This window comes from Coloeus monedula (genome assembly GCF_965178545.1).
Source record: "Coloeus monedula genome assembly, chromosome: 3".
In the NCBI taxonomy this organism is placed as follows: Eukaryota; Metazoa; Chordata; class Aves; order Passeriformes; family Corvidae; genus Coloeus; species Coloeus monedula.
The window spans coordinates 87,823,745-87,843,380 of NC_138783.1; positions in this window are offsets into that span (position 1 = coordinate 87,823,745).

Genomic DNA, 19,636 nt, shown 5'->3' on the forward strand with positions numbered 1-19,636 from the left:
TCAAGTTATCTTGTTATAAACTCAGGCTCTGGGAATGGAGAGGAATAAAACGCAGATACAAAAGAGTCTTGGACAGTCAAGCACAAAAGATTTTTTGCTGAGAAAGTTTGAAAATGAACAAAGAAATGGGAGAGTGAAAATGGTGGAAGGCAAAAAATTTAAGTAAATCAAGAGAGGAACTTGGGTGAGATACCAGTAAAGCAAGATGCCATTGCAGATGAATGCAGCATTTTCAAACAGACGATGGTGCTTTCTGAGAGGAAGAATATAAACTACATCTCCTGGCTTCTAAATTTAACTGTGAAGAGTAAGAAAAACGCTTGGGTGTCACTGGCATTTTGTCAGAGATGTCTCCTAGTGCTAAAAAGAGGAACAGTTAGGAAGGGAAAAGAATGGAACAGAGAAGCAATACTGCAAATACTTTTGATTACCCAAACTGAGCACATCATGATCAGTTCTGGACAGCTTGAGAAGGACAAAACAGACATGAAATGAGTTTAGAAATGACAATTAAAATAATTAGAGGCACAAAAAGCTTCTAGATGAATAATAAAATTAAACCTGTTGACTTCAGAGAAGGAAAAAGATAAAGGTGTTCAAATTAATGAATGGCACCAAAGAAAGTGTGTTCTGCCCATCATTTCCCATCATATGAGAGAAGAAGGGCATCTGCTGAAAATGAAAGACAAAGGATGAAGAACAATCCTTTCCCACAGCAACTGTCTGGTGCTATTCCTCTCCACCAGAGACAACTGAGACCAGGACTTTTGCGAATTAAAAGGGAATGGGAATTTTTGTGGAAAAAAAAGAGAATATGTCAAGTGCTAAAAATAATGAGGTGACTTGATTTTAATGGAGGCTATCTTCCAGTGTAGGCTGCAGGACATAAAGTGATCTTTGAGGGGGGGCAAGAGTAAACTTTTTCCCCTCCAAGGAAATTCTATTTAACTGTCATGCTCTAACATTTCTCAGACCTTTACTGCCAAACCTGGCACTTTCCACTGTCACAGAGAGGATGCTGGAGCAGATACAGGAGTGGCTGCTTATGGAGCAACAGGTCCTGTTCTACTGCACCAGCAAAGAGGAAAAATCTGGAACACACTAAATGTGGTCACAGAGAGACCAAAAGAGACAGAGTTTGAAGGATTGTAAAAATGAAAACCAAACCCACAATTCTGCTCAGCTCCCAAACATCCAAACTTGGAGAGAATAATGCTCCCACTTGGAAACCAGCAGGGGAAAACAGAGAGAAGCTCTGGGCACATTGGTCTTCAGGAGAGATTAATAAACTGACACAAGTCACTGTGTCATGAGAAGACTGGAGATGGTGTCTTTGCTCTAGAGAGGAACAAAGATACCCTGTATTTTGCTATCTGGTCTCACTTTCACCCAACACCCACACACACCATCTCATACTCAATGCATTACTTTCACTGACAGCTTTCCTGTGTTTCTGCTATCATTGAAACACACTGTAAGAACAGATACATTAATTTCATTTTTTTTCTTAGTGACTTGGCTAAAACTAAATCTTTTTGGCTTTTTTTTTGAAGATATGAAATAGAAAAATAGGACCAATTTTGGCATAGCTACCATACTCCACTTCTTTCAGGTCTGTGTTAAAATTTTCAGTAAGGCCCACTGTGTTGCTCTCAGGGATTTCATGAACAAGCAGGGACGTTTTACCACTTCTGGAGATTCAAGCCAGGAACACCTCTCTTTCTGCTGCCTGTTCAGAGACTCAGAGTGGCCCAAACACCTAGCCTACAAACAAAGACTTGTGAACAGAAAGAGATGGTGTAACACATACACACACAAGTACTCAGTATTTCAGAAATGTGCCACCCTCTTCCTTTTTTCTGCGTGTTTTCAGAGATGTTCTGTCCCTTCCCAGTCAGCAGAGGTTCTGAAGTCTGCTATGACTTGAATCTGAAATGCAACTGCTACTCCTCTGTGTGTGTGGATGGCTGTTGCAAGCATCAGTTCTGCTCCATGGTTTTTCTGGTTGTGCTATCTTAACTTCACTTCTCTCACCTGATCTAATGCAGCATCCTCTCCAGGCAGCATGGTTAATTATGCAGCCACCCTGCTTGAAGAGGTGAGCATAGGCTCTTACACAACTAATGGGTACCATTTTCCAAAAGTCCAGATGAAAAGATTCCCTTGACACCTCTATCCATGCATTATATGTATTTCTTTTTGCTTAGTGACTTGAAATTCCGTGACATATAAAATCAGTCATTTGCAAGTAGTTTTCCTTTCCCTTAAAGATACATAAAACATTACTTGCTAGAAGTTGTTTCTTCTATAAAGGAAAAGCTGCTTTTTTTGAGGGCCATGCACTCGCTCTGAGATTTTCCCCATTTCCGCACGAGAGTTCATCCTCTGCTCACAGCCGGAGGGGAGAGCCAGGCAGAGCAGCAAGGAAAAACAGCCAAGTACAGCCTGGGAAGAAATTCACACACCTCTTTCCTTCAGTCCCTCAACACATACTGACAGAAAGAAATATGACTGAGAACACCATCAATCTGATCTGCTTTGATTTTTAATTTTTGTGTAGAGAGGCTGTTCCAGTACACAGATAATGATCAGAAAGTTGATGAGGTTTTGCAATAATCAATATAAGCTTTGAAACAGTGCTTAGAATGGTTAGCATTTTAACACAGACAGAGATATTTTGCTCTCCAGCACCAGGCCAGAGTTATTTATTCACAGACCTTTCACAGTCTGATTCTCAGTTTGCATAAGACTTTTCAAGTCAGAGATAGGTACAAGGATTTCAGTTAAAAAAAACCAAAAACTAAAGTCAAAAGATTTTACTCAGCTTAAAGTGTATAAAACTTTTTGAACAGATGATGAACATCAATTAAACACAAAATAAAACCTTGTCTACATGCTCATCTACAGCTCAAACTCCTCTGAAGACAACAGTGGGATTAAGTATAAATAGAAAACCAAAAAATTAAATAAGTCTGATATCTTCAGCCTCTTCACTGGCACCAGGTGCTCTCATATCGCCTGGTTCTGCATCCTTCTCCCTGTAAACTGATAATGTGCTTTCCTAGGTTTACTGAAATCCAGTTGAGACAGGCAGCTTGAGTTAAAAACTTAATCCAGTGAAGACCAAAGTGATTGTGGCAGAGTATGAAACCTGACACAAAAAGCAGAGGAAAGATCCCTTCCACTTCTGCTCATCCTAGGCTTGCCCTGCAGGCACCACACCCAAAGACTTGGACTTGGCCTTGGATATACAGGTAACACAGGGAAGGGAGCGGGAAGGAAAGGGAACGACTTTCATTCCTACTCATGCCTTTACAAGTAGCAACAACTCCAGCTGGACAACTTTGCATGTGTCAATTAATGCAGCTCAGCAGTCAGGGAGCTGTGCATCTTGTGAATGAACACTTCAGTGAAAGCCCTCTCATCTGAAGGAAGGTAATTTACTTTGCCAAGCCAACTCAATTTGACTTTTCTAAAGTAGACAAATAGACCAGCTAAGCTAGAATGTAAATTTACAGAGTGATTTGAAGAAATTAAAATTACTTTTGCCAATCAGAAGGAAAATAAGAAGAGAGAAAATTATAATGTACCAGGTAGAGTAGAATGTGAACCATCCATGCTAATGCAGAATTCTTTCTCATTTGTCTTCCAGGAGTGTCTTCAAGAATGTTGAAATTTAGCCTCTACACCTCAGACAATATTATGACAACAATAATAAAAAATCACCATCTTTCAAAATCAAGAGAAAACCTAGGCCTTTTAGGTTTTATTCAATATCGTAATTACTTGTATTTATTGAAACTCTTAGAAATATCAGTGACATCACAAATTCATTGAATTTTTGAAAATCAGCAACAAGCCGAGTCCTGTGACAACGCTTTAAGCTCACAAAAAGTCTGACAGAAATATAAGAAATGTGCTTGTGTTTTTACAGTGTTAGTTGCCATCAATTCCACTTCCGAATCCAAACAAGCATGTGTGCACACACACCCGCATGGATATACAACTTACAACTTTTTTCATAATGGTTTCCTTGCTCCCACAAAAAAAAAAAAAAATTTAAAAAGACATTGTGTTGTTTTACCAATGCAGAATATTAGTAAACTCTGAATTGGTTCATTCCTAGTAAAGTCCATGTGGCCCCTCACTTGCTCCTTTCCCTCGCTGCACCTTTCAGACCCACTGCAGCAAACCAGCCCCCAGCAAAAGTTCGAAGTCTTATCACATCCCTGAACCAGGCAAAATCATCAGCCCTGTGGCTTTGAGTGAGTGGGGGCAGCCAGGGAAAATGGAGGGAACAGGAAAAAAACAGCTGCATCACTGTGGAACGCTTGGCACCCCATTGCAGGAAGTGAGACAGCAAAGTCAGCTGCAGTCAAGCCTAACCCTCGCTGGAAAGGGGGAGAGAAGCAAAGAGAAAGCTGAGGAGGAAACAGTGGGGATTTCCCCTTAGCAACAATGAAATTTGAAAGCATAAAGATATAAATTATTTTTGGGGTGCCTGGACACTTAGCAGGAGTGGGGGATTGTATGTGTTCAGGAGTCCAGAAGAGGCTGCAAGAGCTTTGGGAGGATCCTAAACTGAGCGTAAAATGCGTAAATCTCTGGTCTGTTGTGAGAGAGAAGCTGCAGTGGTTCGTTTTGGCTGAAATAGGCTTTCTGGGACCTCTGCTTACTGCAGTGACCATCATCACAGCAATGTTCAAGGCACCTGCTGTCTTCACCTCCTGCTTCTCTCCACAAAGGGCATAATACAGGCACTTTTATTGTCAACACTCACGATTATTTTGCCTGTGAAACTCAATGCAAGGGTACTTAAATCCTCTTTTGTGAGCCTCTCAGATCAAAAGAAATACAAATAATACCAAAATACCCCAATTTAAGCTATCAGAAAGGCCTCTACCATTTCTACTTGTACTTTCTGGGGGTTCAAGGCACACTGGATCAAATGTGTGCGTTTGATGGGACAGCCCAGCTCCAAAGTCAGGACCCAGCTGGTGACTGTCAGCAAACAGAACTGACAGGCTCTAACAGAGGAATCTAGAGCAGGGGCCCTAAAACATTCACATATTGCCTATTACACTGCAAAGATGTCCAACAGAGGCCACCAGCAGGAACTCTGCCCAGATGTGTTAAATAACTCCCTACTGATAAGGATTGCATCAGCTCTCCAGATACAGCTAAATCATGACAGTGGTTTTTTGCTATCCTTGAAACTCTAAAATGCACAATAAAAGTGTTTTCCCTTTTTTTTTTTTTTTTTTTTAAGCATTGTTAAAAATCAGATTGCCCCATATGTTTTATATTTTCAGTTCATTTGCTGGAGCAGAGAACAACTTTGAACAAAGCCTTTGTTTCCTTAAACTTAACTCAGCTGTGCTACCCATACAGATGAACAGTTTTCAGAAACAAGGTACAGATAAGTCCAGCAGCAAGTACAGACCACTGTGGATTCTGTGGAATCTGTGGATTCTTTGCCATGTGGATGATGTCTTGCCTCATGTAGTTTTTCAGTTTCAGTATTCTTTGTCCTCAGTTTATGCACCATTTCCCCATTTCTCCAGCCTTCCTTGAACAATCTCAAAATTAGGGTCAGGCAGCGGCTGAAGTGGAAGTCTGCTCTGACCACCCCTGCACACCTTGTTGCAAATAATCTCCTCTGCTGAAAAATCTCTCCCCATTGGGGGGGGGCAGCTTCCCTCTAGCAGCAGTTCATGCAAAGGGATTTTGTGAAGGGTCAGAGTACCCTTTGCTTTCCTCACAAAATCCTAGCTGAATCATGCCACTGTGCATCAAAAAAAGAGAACAGGGTCGAAACAGCACCTGCTTCACGGTGCCCTTCTGCCTGAGAGAGGAGGCAGCCCTGTGCATGGAGGGTGCTGGCCAGAGAGAGTGAAGGAGGCAGGTGCCACTGGACAGATCAGGCAAGCATGCCAAGGCCTTTGGCCATGTCCAGCTGCCTCCCTTTACGTTAACTCTTGCTGCCTCAGAGGGGATGGGAAAAGCAAACCCCAGAGTTGAGCTGGCAATAACAAGGCTGTCCAAAAGGCCACCTCGGAGGAATGAGGCAGCCTCCACATCGGGCCCCTTCCTGCCACCCATGCCCTCTCCCCACTACCCTCTGCTCCCCACATCCTCCCCAGACCTGCCAAAGGATCCTGTTTTACACATCTTGCTTGTCCATGAGCAGCCTTTATAATGTCCACAGCCCCTCTGGCCTCAGAAAGGTCTCCTCAAAGTGACTGATGATGTTGTCACATGCTCGATCTGCTCCCTTGCGCCTGGAGGTGCACTTCCATGACTCTCGGACACTTCAGACTGAGCAGAGGCTGAAACTGAATAGCAATATGCCATCCAAGCACCATGTAAAAGGCACCTGAATTTAGACATGGAATTGATGGGGATCATCAGTCTGCAGGGTTTAGGGGAGGCAGGGGGCAGATGAGGACCAGCAACTGGACCAGGAAAAGGCAAAGAAGATCAGGAGGGCAAAATGGGGGACATGGCTTTGGACACTGTCAAGACAATGAGGAAAACAACATTTGGGGGAGTAGAACTGGAAAACTAGGTAGTGAAAGCAGGAAAGGGCAAAGTAGGGGCTGGTGTTCAGCAAGGCAGTAGGAAGAGTGATGCATAAATAAAACATGGCACAAGAAGCACAGAAGGCTGGGGAGAACCAGGGATGAAGAGAAAGGCAAGTAAGTATGTGGCATCAGGAGAGAGTAAGAGGTGCAAAGCAGCATGCAAAGAAAAAGTAGAAGGATTAAAGCAATAGCTTTGGGAGCTGAGAGGCATTGAGGGTCTCTTTTTTTAAATTTTCTGTCCAGAAATGCCTATGAAAGTTTCTGACAAAAGCCCCAGGCAACCCACAAAGGGCAGCTGGCAGCTGCTCTCTGCCACCTTCTTCATTGCATACCTGGCACCAGTTCTGCAGGAAAATTGACATTTTTGTCCTGGCTGTTAGCATGTCCACACAAATCAGTAGTATGGTAAATCCATGTGTTTTCTTTGCTTTTCAGAAACCCAGGCTCACAATCGTGATTCCATCTGCTGCAGCACATAGCATCACGTAACCCCTGCACAAAGACTAGGCATTAGGAGACATGATCTGACAAGGACTCTGCTCCACTTTACAAGTTCACTTCGTTTTAGGAGAAGAGATTTCAAATGAAATACTTGGAGCCAGTGCAACCCAAATGTGTTCCTCTTAAATTCAAGCACGTGGAAGGAAAATATTTTGATTTTATTCTTCTGAAGGAAAAAAAAATCATCACACTTCCAGAGTGACACAATCACACTTCCCAGAGTGGTTTCCAGCTAAAAACAAAACCTATCAATGGACAATTTCATTTTCTTGAAATGGCATTTTACCTCCATAAATGCAAAAACACACTTCATTTTTTTACCTCAAACTTTCTGGTTTTAATCTGTAAAGCACAGTAATGCTACCCCCTCCCATCATTTTGAGATGTTAGGAAATAAAGCTATGGGAAGCACTCAGTTGCTATAGTAATTAGCATCATAGGAAAAGGCCAATGAGGAAACAAAGGACTTTGTCTCCAGAAAGAGGTTTAAATCATGCATGAACTGTGTGTTAATCATAAAACTCACATAAAACAACAGGAAGAAAACATACTGAGGCAAAAAGCCTGCAAGAGTAAATATAACATGCGTTGGCATAATTAAAGGCTCTATGGCTCACACATATACCTCCTTTCTGACATTTCCTGAGAGATTTTTAGGTGACTTGGCAACCAGAAGAATATTTTTATTAGTTAATGGTTTGTGTGACAAACTGTTTGATTTGCTTTATATGAGTAATTTAGACACTTGCCTGGATACTTGAGGAAATTATGAAATTTTAAGTTGTTATTCCATTAGACCAGGAACCTCATAAATATATCTAAACCATACCATATACATATATTTAAAAACAGGATAAAACCTTTGAATTTCTGTTCACAATCTATTCCTTTTACTCTGAAAGGCTTTCTTTTTGCCACCTTTCTATTCCACTCCATCTTCAATAAAGAAGAAATGCTTCCTAATCACAAGACGTGATGGGGTTTGCTATGTTTTCAAACAGCCGTATGCTTGGGTGCTTAAGAGCATTTGGCTTTGTGCTTCGCATCTAACCAACAACGCACTCAGGTGAGCTGCTATTGGGCAGGGACTTAATCCCTGTCATGTTTAATCACTACATTAAAAGATTTAAAGACTAATGTTAAAGGCCATTCAGTTTGGGCACCACAGACCTACAGGATGCAGTTGGAAAAGCCACTTGATTTATCCCGGTAAAACCTATTATAAATCTTTGAGAACAAAAGCCAGGAGAGCTGAGAAGGAAACTCCTTTTCTGTGACACGCCCTCAGTATGTCTCAGACATCCACCTAGACACCCTGGGACTTCCTGCAAGTTTCACACCTGAGGTGTTACTTGCGCCATTTACTTAAATAGCTGCACTGAAAGGTTAGCTTTGGCCCACTTCTCTTCTGCATAACATCAATAAGAAAGTTATTAGGTCAGTACTGAAAAATTCCATCCCTAGTCAGTGCATAACTCTGCAGGGAGGATGACTCACCTGTTTCCCAGTGCAGAAAATGTGAGGGGACCCTTTTACATTCCCTTAAGAATCTGACCCCCAAATGTAAAATCTCCTGCTTGGATCCCACATTGTTGCGATTGCTAGCAGCAGTAGCCAGGGATGTTTCTGCCTGTCCAGTTGGCTAAGGAATTAGAAGCCCCTCTTGGAGGTGTAGACTTTGCTACAATTCTCCAAGTGCTGCTACTCTGTGCTTAACTCAGATCTCAAGCAGCTGCACACCCAAGTTTGTCCCCTGGGGCCACACGACTCTGATGCTGCATAAACTCCATTGGCTTCCAAATCCAGTTCTCTGGTCCAAATCCAGTACAAGGCATTTTCAGCCTAGTAATTCATCATCTTGAGGATCCTGATGCTTACAGGTCAACAGAGGCTGTCGAAAGCCTCTCACATTATTTTCCCAAGCGGGTAAGAAATTAGTATTGTGGTAGCAGTACATACAGTACCTTTATAATTGCTTTATCTACAGAAAAAATTTAGTTCTTCACAGACAGCTCTACAGCAATCACCACTATTTTCAGCTACCAGAACCTGGCACAAACGTCCAGGGAACAACTCTCTTTCAATAATCAGCTTCTGTCAGCACCTGCGGAGACTCGACATCCCCCCTGATGCTTTCCCTGCAGCCCTTTTATCTATGCTGCCTTGACTGAAAACATTTTCACATCCACAAAGCTAACTATATCACACATCTTTTCAAACATCAAGTCATCCTCAAATGGTAAAAAAAAAAAAAGAAATTGTAAAACAGCAGACTAGACAGTGATAACCACTGATGTATAATCTACATGATATAAGGGTCTTATCAGTATGGTCATTCCTTATGAATACTCATTTAGATTTACAATGCCTCTATATAAACAATTAGCAATTTATTCCAGTTATCCTCATTTTACTTTAACAGTATATGGATTCATTCAACCCCCTTTTTTTTTTTTAATTAAAAGTAAGCCACTGTTGTTTTCCTCACCAATTCCTCATCAGGATAATAAAAACTGTATTTTTCCTAGAGGTATGATATCCCAACACAGGTATGTTATAATACTCCAAAGCAACCTTTCCAAATGTCAGCCTTTATCATACATTTGCCTTCTTTTTCCCTGCATCATTGTCCCCCCCCACACACATAAATACAAACAGAAAAGCTAAGGAAATCAAAATACTTTGTAGACCAACCACTGATAGCAAAAGACACTTGAAAATGAGACAAGTCATGATCTCTGTACACAAGAGAATTAGTTGCTCAAGTAGGTCAGGAAAGACTTTATCTAGGATGTTGTTTAATGTAAATGTAATATAAAAGACCTTGCAGTTCAAATATTTCATCATTCACATGACTTACATGTAGTCTGTAGCGTAAACACCATGAAAAGCAATCTTCTCTTGTGCTAGATATATATTTATTTATTTATAATTTAAGGGAGTGGAAACTGAAATATGAGCACAAAGGAATTGTTAATGGGTGTCAGTCTGTGAGGTTGCCTCTCCAGTTCTCACTCACCATAAATGTGTGTCTATGCAGGGAAGATAAGGGACACATGCCCTCTGTGTCTCTGATGACACCTCACGATGTCCTCTGTGGGACAGCACGAGAAGTCTTTTCTTCTTCTAAGGTGTCACAGTTTAACCCCAGCCAGCAGCCAAGCCCTATGCAGCCACTTCGCTCACTCCCCCACCAGCAGGACTGCAGAGAGAATCGGAAGAGTAAAAGCCAGAAAACTCACAGGTTAAGATAAAGACAGTTTAACAGGGAAAGCAAAAGCCATGCATGCAAGCAAAACAAATGGAGAAATTAGTTCCTTCTTCCCACAGGCAGGCAGGTGTTCAGCCATCTCCAGGACAGCAGGGGTCGGTTATGCTTAATAGTGACTCGGGAAGACACATGCTATCAATCCAAATGTCCTTCCGTTCCTCCTTCTTCCCTCCACTTTATATACAGGGAAGGATGTTGTATGATGTGGAATATGCCTTTGGTCAGTTTGGGTCACCTGTCACAACTGTGTCTTCCCTAAATTTCCCATAGACTCCCGGTCTTCACACCAGCCTGGCAGTAGGAAAAGCAGAGAAGGCCTTGGCTCTGTGTAAGCCCGGCTCACCAATAACAAAAACATTTCTACATTATCAACTCCGTGTTTTGCACAAATCAAAACCACAGCCCCATACCAGCCACTGTGAAGAAAATTAACTCTAACCCAGACAAAATCAGTACATAAGGAAAGTTCAACATGAAGTAGAAAGCCATTGTTCCTTATGTATCCCATGTTTGCATATAGTCACAGTAAGATTGAGGATCAGAACTTCACTTAGTGTTAAACTTCAGAGCTCATATCTAGCCCTGAGTGTCTTGACACTAATTTTAATATTATTTTCATCTATTTTTAGTTCACAGATTTGGCATCATTTTTCTGAAAGACAATAAAAAAGGAAAAAAAAATCACTTAGACATGATAGCTAGAGTTATATCTTAATTAGTAATGAAGCATATGACAAACCGTATGAAAATACTATTTCCAGCATTACAAGCATATAGTATTAGAAATAACTCTACAACTTTAATTCCAGTTCATAAATCATTGCAAGCACTTATTGAGCTATATAACTCTTAGCTGAGGACCCTAATCACTTATAAACCAGCTTTTGAAAAACCTGCAGCCTTGACAGGGAAATCAAACCACAGTATTCACTCTCAATGAAAATATTCTCTTGTGCAAATCTTGCTTTTGAATTCTGTAGGAGTGTTTTTATGGATAAGGAAAAAAAAAAGTACTGGGGTGCGACTTACTACATTTAGGAGCTCATTAATTTAGTTTAAGAGTGAAAAGAGTAACAGTATTTGTAAGCAGGGAATTAACCAAAATTGGAAACCAAAAGATACTCGTTCTGGAGTGTAACATGCAAGTCTTAGTAACATCAGTTCACTGTGGGTATTTTAGTAAAAGATAACCTTCCCATTCTACACAATGCATCTTGCCACATTTGCATTCATTCTGAGGGACCAATTCTTCAGTAATTTTCAGCTGTTCACTCCAAGTTGGAGAGGGTAATTTGTGCCTTGAAGGAAAATTTTCCATTCCAACACTGGAGATTGTGATCAAGTTTCAAAGATGCAGTTCTTACAGCTTTGTGTCCAACAGCACACCAGCTAAAAATTAACTTTTCCTTTTCACCTCCTTTATGGTCAGTACAGATAAGAAGCCTGAAATAATAGATAAGCATCCAGTCTTGTTCATATAGCAAATGCAAGAAACTGCAACCTAGCAGACCATGCTGCGATGACCATTGTTACAGAACCTACATTGTTTAAGGGTCTTACCCTACCTCTCCTTGTGAGTGCTCATCCAGCTTTACAGTGCCTTTAAGTCTGCAATGACATCAATTTTGATCAATTTAGAAGCATGAGATTATATTCATTTTCAATATCCTCTCTAGAATGGTGAGGATACTTCTTAAATCAGATGTCACTTGTGAAAAAGCAGAGAAGCACTCACCCTCTGCTTCCTTCTGCAAAAGGGGTGTCAGTTCAGCCTTTCAGGGTTACAGAATAAACCCTGGGCACAGAATCACATCTGCTCGGAGGCTTTTTAAATATATTTCTTTCCACAATTGCAAGGCTGTCAAGGAACTTTTAGGCTTACAAAGGAAAACTTTACAAGAAGTCACAATTAACATTCATAGTATCTGTTTGAATCTGATTCCATGTGCATGAAAAGCTGTATATTTCTTCTTCAATGTCCCCAAACAAAGTGATGTAGCTGGTTTTATTTTTAAGTACCTGCAATAAATGAGTACTGAAGGTTAGGAAATAACTAGTACTAAAAAGCTTATCAGATCTTTAGCAACACAATAATTTACTCACAAGCTTGGCCTTTTCCTTGTAAGTAAAATCATCATTTCACAGTTTACACAGATTAAAAACCAGCCTAGAAAATCAGCACCAAAAACTGTATCATACCTTAGCAGACTTTCTGAAAGACCAGAGAATGAGGATCCTGTTTTAAAAGATACTTATTTTTAGTTCAAATGAGTCCTGCATCCAGACAGCTACAATCATCATATTTGAAAGAGAAAAGCAGCGGGAGCAGGGATCTCTGAAGCACCTTGGTAAAACTCCAAGGTCTATTTCCATCCCGAGGGCCAAACATTTCAATGCTTATTCAGAGAAAAACTCGCACATATTTCAAGCGGATTTTCCTCTGTCATGTAGGATTTCACTTTCTCAGTGAAAACAGCTTTAGCATGCCAGACAGAAAGTTTTATTTTCTGATCTTACAAAATGTAAAATCAAGAAAGCAAAACCGAAAGCAGAAGAACAAATGCAAACAAGGTCCCTTACCGTAAATCTATGTTTGGGCAGATATTAAATGCTCTGCCAGATCAAACATTTATTGAATGCTTTTGCTGGGTACAAAATAGCCTGGGTGATCTCTTCTGCAATATGGGTATTACCAGTCTAGAGTAAGTTTCAGTTCTGGGGTCAAGAGGTGTGACAGGGTCACCTGCCAAGGTCACATGCATCAGATTCAGTCTCCAACGCACTCTAGCAGGACTCCAAGGATAAAATTTTATCTGTATGGTGTCTCTCAATCCTATGCTACTGTGGAGAGCTCAGCACCGGGGATAGTGCTTGTCTCAGGACACAAACAAACTGTAGTACTTTTAACCTCTGGGTTCAAACACAATTCATCCCCACTTTGGTAATAAATACATATTTTCATCCTTTTCTCCTTAGCTACACTCTTCAATGATCAATGCCTCCTAGATCCTTGTCCTTCTTCCTCCTCCTCTGATGTTCCTTGGAAGTAAGACAGAAAGCAAGACACAAAATACAATAATTAAACTTCCACCTGGTACTAAACCCAGGCAATTCACTGTGACAAGGCATGTGAAGCAGTTTCAGCTCTCCATCTTCTTCCCCATCCCTCTTGCTTTCCTGAAAGGGAAAGCCAGCCAAGCATCTGGTGTTTATACACTGATGAAGAAATGTTGTGAGTTGTATACTCTACCTTTAGACTAAGATCATACTGCAGGGTAGGTCTTTATAGCTACAGAAGGTTGAACTTGGTGTAGCTGTACCTGCAGCAGCAACACCTACAGTAAAATGAGTACTGCTGCTGAGGAAAGGAGGGGAGATGGACTTCTAACATCCTCTTGCATCTAACACAAGAGACATGGGAGCTGTGGCTGATGCCTTTTCTTCTCAAGCTAAATAAGGTTTCATCTTCATGCAGACACCCCTTGGGTGTGCCCTTTTCAAATTAAAACCTCCCCAGTCAACAGTAGTATTAAAGCAGCTTATAAAATACTGGGTGGAGAAAGCTGCATATTGATGCTAATTACCTGAGCCTTCAACGTTTCAATTATGTCATGATGACCTTTTAAAAATCATTTATTGACTGGAAAAAATATGGAGAGCTGGTTGAACCTGATTTCACCAAGGTGCCACTGCAGTGCTAATAATCAAACCATACTCTGTATTCAAGGAATGAGCTGTTTAAATAGGAAAGTAATTATGACATTAAAATGCCAAAGAAGAAAAAAAAGTCATAAGTTGAATTTGTCACTGTGTAGGATAACCCAAGGACAAAGTGGGATTCTGGCAAGACACAAGTTCTCTTGGAAAAATAGAGTGTTTTGTCTCAAAAGCAACATTTCAACTAAGCACTATGCAGTCCCTTCTTCAGAAAAACACGTGTTTGCACCAGGATTGCTTGTCAGATTTTTTTCTTTTTTTTTTTTTTTTTAGACATGGCAGGTTTATAAATGCAGTTGCCTGCATTCTTCCAAGCATTATTAAGTATGTCACATTAATTGCACAAAGCCATTTTGCTCTGCTCAGCAAATCAGACTTCTATATATATCCTGGAAAAAAAATGTAGGCATGTGGTCAGAAAAACAGCTGTCAGTCAGGCTCCTCTTCTACAACCAAAACAATGGCTAGCCCAAACCTGCATAGCTATGTAATGTAAGGCAGCTTCAGCTGTGCTGAGTGCTGCAAAACATACCAAGATGTCCCCATGAAATCTCTGAGTAAACAAAAGCATTGCTCCTAAGCATCTTTCACAGCTACAGCAGCTCAAGAATTCTTTCTGAAAACAGAGACGTCAGGAACCAGGGCCAGACTGTGAATGTAGAAAAGTGTGTAATACAGCACAGCAGCAAGTAAAAAGGCAGGGGAGAAAAAAAAAAAGGGGGGGGGGGGGGGGGGTTGAATATCACTGCAAGTGCTGGCACCCTCACAGCCCAGAACTGGAAAGAATGCAGACTGGCCAAAAAAAGAGCATTTCCAGTTCACGTGAGCAGATGACCAAAGGAAATATGATGAAGACCTGCAGCAAACCACAAACTCTCACCCCCTGAGAAAGAACTGAAATGCGTATATTCTGCTCCATCTTCAAGAAGACTGGAGGACCTAAGTGCAAGGCTTGAAGAAAGATGATACATTAGACTTGGAGACAAAGAGGTGCATGTGAACTGCTTCACCTTTCACCCTCTTTCCTCCCAGAGGCCACTGGGCTGGGAAAAGCATTCAGGAAACAAGACTCTCCCTGACAAGCTTATTTCAGCAAAATGAATCGTGAAACCTCCCTCAGCTCGCAGGGAGGAACTGAAACCTCACTCAATTCAGATAAGTCTTCAGAAATGAGAGCCACTTCAAGATTACATGAACCTCCCCATCACAGCTTAACCAAGAGGCCAGTTCATCTATTTGTGTGGAGAAAAGGGTGAACAAGTATGCTTGGAGAACCAGTGCTCAGAAGTATGCATAACCCTTCACAAATGCCCACATAAAGGGGATTTCTTGAATCTCCCAGCTGCCCAGACTAAGCTCTAACTCAAAACTTCAGTATTTCATTCCATCACTGATGATCTTTTCCCATCCCTTATTTTTTTATCTGCAAAGGGATGCTGAAGCATTTGGCTTGACTCACAAAGTCTCGGTACACTTCAGTGTACCCCTATCACCTAAGGGGTTACACTTACAGAGCTTCACTAATTTTCACTCACATAACTATTTGAAACAAACACCAAAAAAGGTATTATCAAACCATTTGTACTGGGGTTCTCAAATTAAATGAGAACAGGACACACATAGCACTCTCTGTGTGTTTACAAAGACAGAAGAAACTATTTGCCACAAAGTTCTGAAGTGAGATATCAACATTACTGAAATTAATATGCAGCAGACTTGGTTCATGATGGCATTTCTCCAGCATCATAAGTAAATTGTGAACGAGGCTTGGGATTCTATTTTTAAAGTCCTTTTCCTCCTGCTGGGAACTACTGCCTGTTCCATACAACTTGTCAATGAGACAAGTTGTATTTGTTCCCTTCAGCAGTTAAAAAAACCTCTTTGTTTCCAAATATTCAGATGTTAAAACTAGATTTTCTGCAGGACTTCCACTTCATGACCAAGTTATTAGCCATAATAGTTGATTTTTAATTTTTTACCAACCATTGCTTCAATAATGTAATTGAAGCATCTCACCAAAGCCTGCTCTGGGAAGGGATCACTGCAAAAGACAGTCAAACCATTTGTTCTCCTCAGCTACAGTCTGTACCCAGGCCCTAGAGCTGCAGGGATTAGCAAGGAAGCAGGGAGGGAGTGGTGGCTTTTCCACTGGGAATTCCAGTCAGATTTCTCCAAATTCGAAGCCTGCTCAGCTGGGCAGATCCAGTTGCTTTCCAGCAGCTGGCTATACCAGTGTAAAGTAGCTGAAAGCACTCGTGGCAGCAAAAGCATTTCTGTACTCTAGTATCTCATTACTTCAGAATATGTAACATACCTAAACGAGGCAGCAAAGTACAATCATCCCCACTGTAACACAAGCCACTTAGGCACATCAAGGGCCACAGTTAGTCTACTGCTAGTCAAGCTATCTCAAAGTCAAAAAAAAGCTGCAAGCACATGCTACAAAACCTAAAAGTGATTCAGTATTTCCCCCAAAATGGCAACTTGTCCCTGGCAGAATCAAAATGAAATCCATCATGCAGCTTGGTCATCCGTGCAACACTGCTATTCTGCAATTTGTTCTGGGTATATTCCTTAATGTGTCATTCTTCACCTGTCCACTGCCAGTGTGATTTGTCCCACATCTCCTCAAAACAGAAGGAAAAGTGAGTCTTTTCACACCTGTGTCCTATTCAGAGAAGACTCCTTCCCCTACCTCTGCATCTAGCCAGTGCAATAAAAAACGCCCAGCATTCACATCAGCTCGATCTGCCCTGCACATTTCCACCATCTGTTGTCATCTGCCCCTTCCTCATAATTGCACTGGTTTCTTCAGAGGAAAACCAGTGACACATCTAAGCTATATTACCTCAGAGCAGTGCTGGGTTGTGAACTGCTCATTACTAACATGGGACAAGATCTCAAGATTGCAATCCATGGGAAAAGATGTAGTTGATGCTCTCTAAAGGCTAAAAAAACCCAAACAAGTGTCATCTACTATTTGGAAACACAGAGGGTTTAAAAACCCCATCATCATATAAATCAGTTGTGTTCCCATCTTGGATACAGGTCTTTTCTGCTATAAGGAAACAAGATGATGACACAATGTCCTGATAAAAGTTATGGAGACAGATTCCATGCAATGATTGACTGCCATAAATTCCAGGAAAGTCTTTAGGACCATCATCTGAGCATGCACGGATAAAACTGTAAAGGCCAGAGTTAAACTGGAAACAGGTGAGGGATGTGAAGGACACTAAGAGCATCAGTAGATACATCAGCAGCAAAAAGAAGACTAGGGAAATTGTGGCACTGCTCCTAAATGGGACAGAGCACCAGTGGCACAGGGTACAGAAAAGAGCACATCAGTGCCGTGACTGCTGGTATGGTGTGGTCTTGGAGCTCCCAGCTCCTTAAGGAGATTAGCCAAGCTTGAGGGAGAAAGATGCTGCTCTCGGATGAGGAGCATGAAGTTAGAGACTACTTAGGTAAACAGGACATACATAAGCTCATGGGATCAGATGGCAAGTGATGACACAAACTGAGAGCTAGCCAATGTCACTGTGAGGCCACCTTCTGCCATCTCTCAATGACCACAGTGTTTGTGAGAGGTCCCCAAGTGCTGCAGGCAAGGAGGATCTGAGGTATGGGGATCAAGGAGGATATGGCTGAGCAGCTTCACCTGAAAGTCTGGGAGATTATTTCCAGACACAGTAAGAGCAAGAACTTCCAGACTGGGAACAGCCAGCATGGATATACCAAAAGCAAATAATGCCTGACCAGCCTGAGACAAGAAGGCTCTGCAGGAAAGAAGAGAGAATAAGATGTTGTTTACTTGGACTCAGCTTGTGACACGCTTCCCCATAGCATCCTTACAGTCAAGCAGGAGATAAGGACTCAACATGTGAGCTCTGCAACAGAGCAAGGGAAAAGCAGCAAGACAGTTCATCTTCCAGATGCAGTTTTTTCAATATTACTACTTCTGAGGTAACAGGAAAGCTCATGGCACACTACACTTTGGCCTGAATTTGAAATTTTAATACACAAAAGTTGGCAGGTTTTGCTACTGTGTGGGAGAGAGATTCCAGATGCAGAAGGCTGTGTTCATGCCAGTGATTATTTTTAGATGATTACAAATGTCCATCTGAGCACAGCAATGTACCCTGCTTTCAGACTACACTGAAGTACCAGAATACTCCATTCAGTCTTAATATTTCAATTATACATCTGCCCACCATGTCCTCTGTAAGTACCAGGACTCTGCACTGGTTTGTAATAATGCCATTTGAGTCCCCTGGTCTTACCAGCTATTACCCTGTAACAAACACAATAAGTCTTCCAAAACTATGCCAAAGACATGTCCTCTTAAACACCTATTTCCTAGCCCAGAGCCCGGCTTTAGTATCATATTTTTGAGAACTTGTGTTTATGGTTTTAACAGCTTGTTCTAACATTTGAGAACTACTCATATTTCTAGTTTATATTTTTAAAAACAAAACAAAACAAAAAAAAAACATACTCTCTGCCAGGATAGAAGCACCTCTATTTAATTGCCTTTATTAAGGGATAATGTAGAAAAGAGTTAGATCTATTTTCCTTTTTTTTTTCTCTACTTATTCCTTCCCCTGCTCTGTGCTTATAGCTCCACATATTTAAAGCTTTAAGAAGCCAGTATCCAAAGAAAGAAAAATTTTGCATGCATTGCCCAGTTTTAAATTTATTTTATCAAACTGCTTTTAACACTCACCTGCCAAAACACAACTTTTACTCGTGCTTTTAACATCACACAAAACGCATACTTGCAATGCATAGGCTGGGTGTAGGTAGGGGAAGGAAAGGAATGACCCAAGAGGCAATGGAAAAATTATGCGTGAGGCAGAGGAGAGAGCCAGGTGTCAGGAGGGGCTGCACAGGACCAGAGGGTTTCTCGCCCACTCTTCGGGCTGCATCCCCGGGTCCCAGTCCCCGACTCTTCCAGCCCAACCAGCCAGCTCTGCCCTCTGTGCCCCCCAGGGTGCTAGTTTTGAATAACACCAGGCATTTGATGACCTAAATTTACACCGTAGCGGCTCTCTGCCCACCGCTGCAGGCTGGGACAGCAAGGCTGTCGCCATGCTTTGCCACCTATGGGTCACCCAGGTCTCGGTCTCCCCGTCCTCTCCTCCCTTGCCAGGGAGGGGCCACACACGGCAGGGCTGGCCAGGCCTGGCACTGCCCGTCCTCTCATGCCTTGGCCGACACATGGCTCCAGCATGGGCTCCCCTCCAGAGGTCACCGGCCGCTCCCCTAACACTGCTCCCTCCTGCCAGCCAGCCATGGCTCCCTGCCCAGATTAAACCCGATAAACCCTGGGCGGGCTGCCACGGGGCCTGCGGGGCAGGCTGGACTCTGGTGGGGCTCAGAGGGGACCTGCCGAGGGACTCAGAGGTGGTGGCGGCCACTCTCCTTGCCCACAGCAGCGATGGCTCCTTGCTGTGCCACCAGTCCCTGGGCTGCCCGCCGGCCCCCACGGCTGCGTGTGCAACTGGGCACCTGTGTGTACGTACGTGTGTACCTGCCAATCTACACGTGTACATGCGTCTGG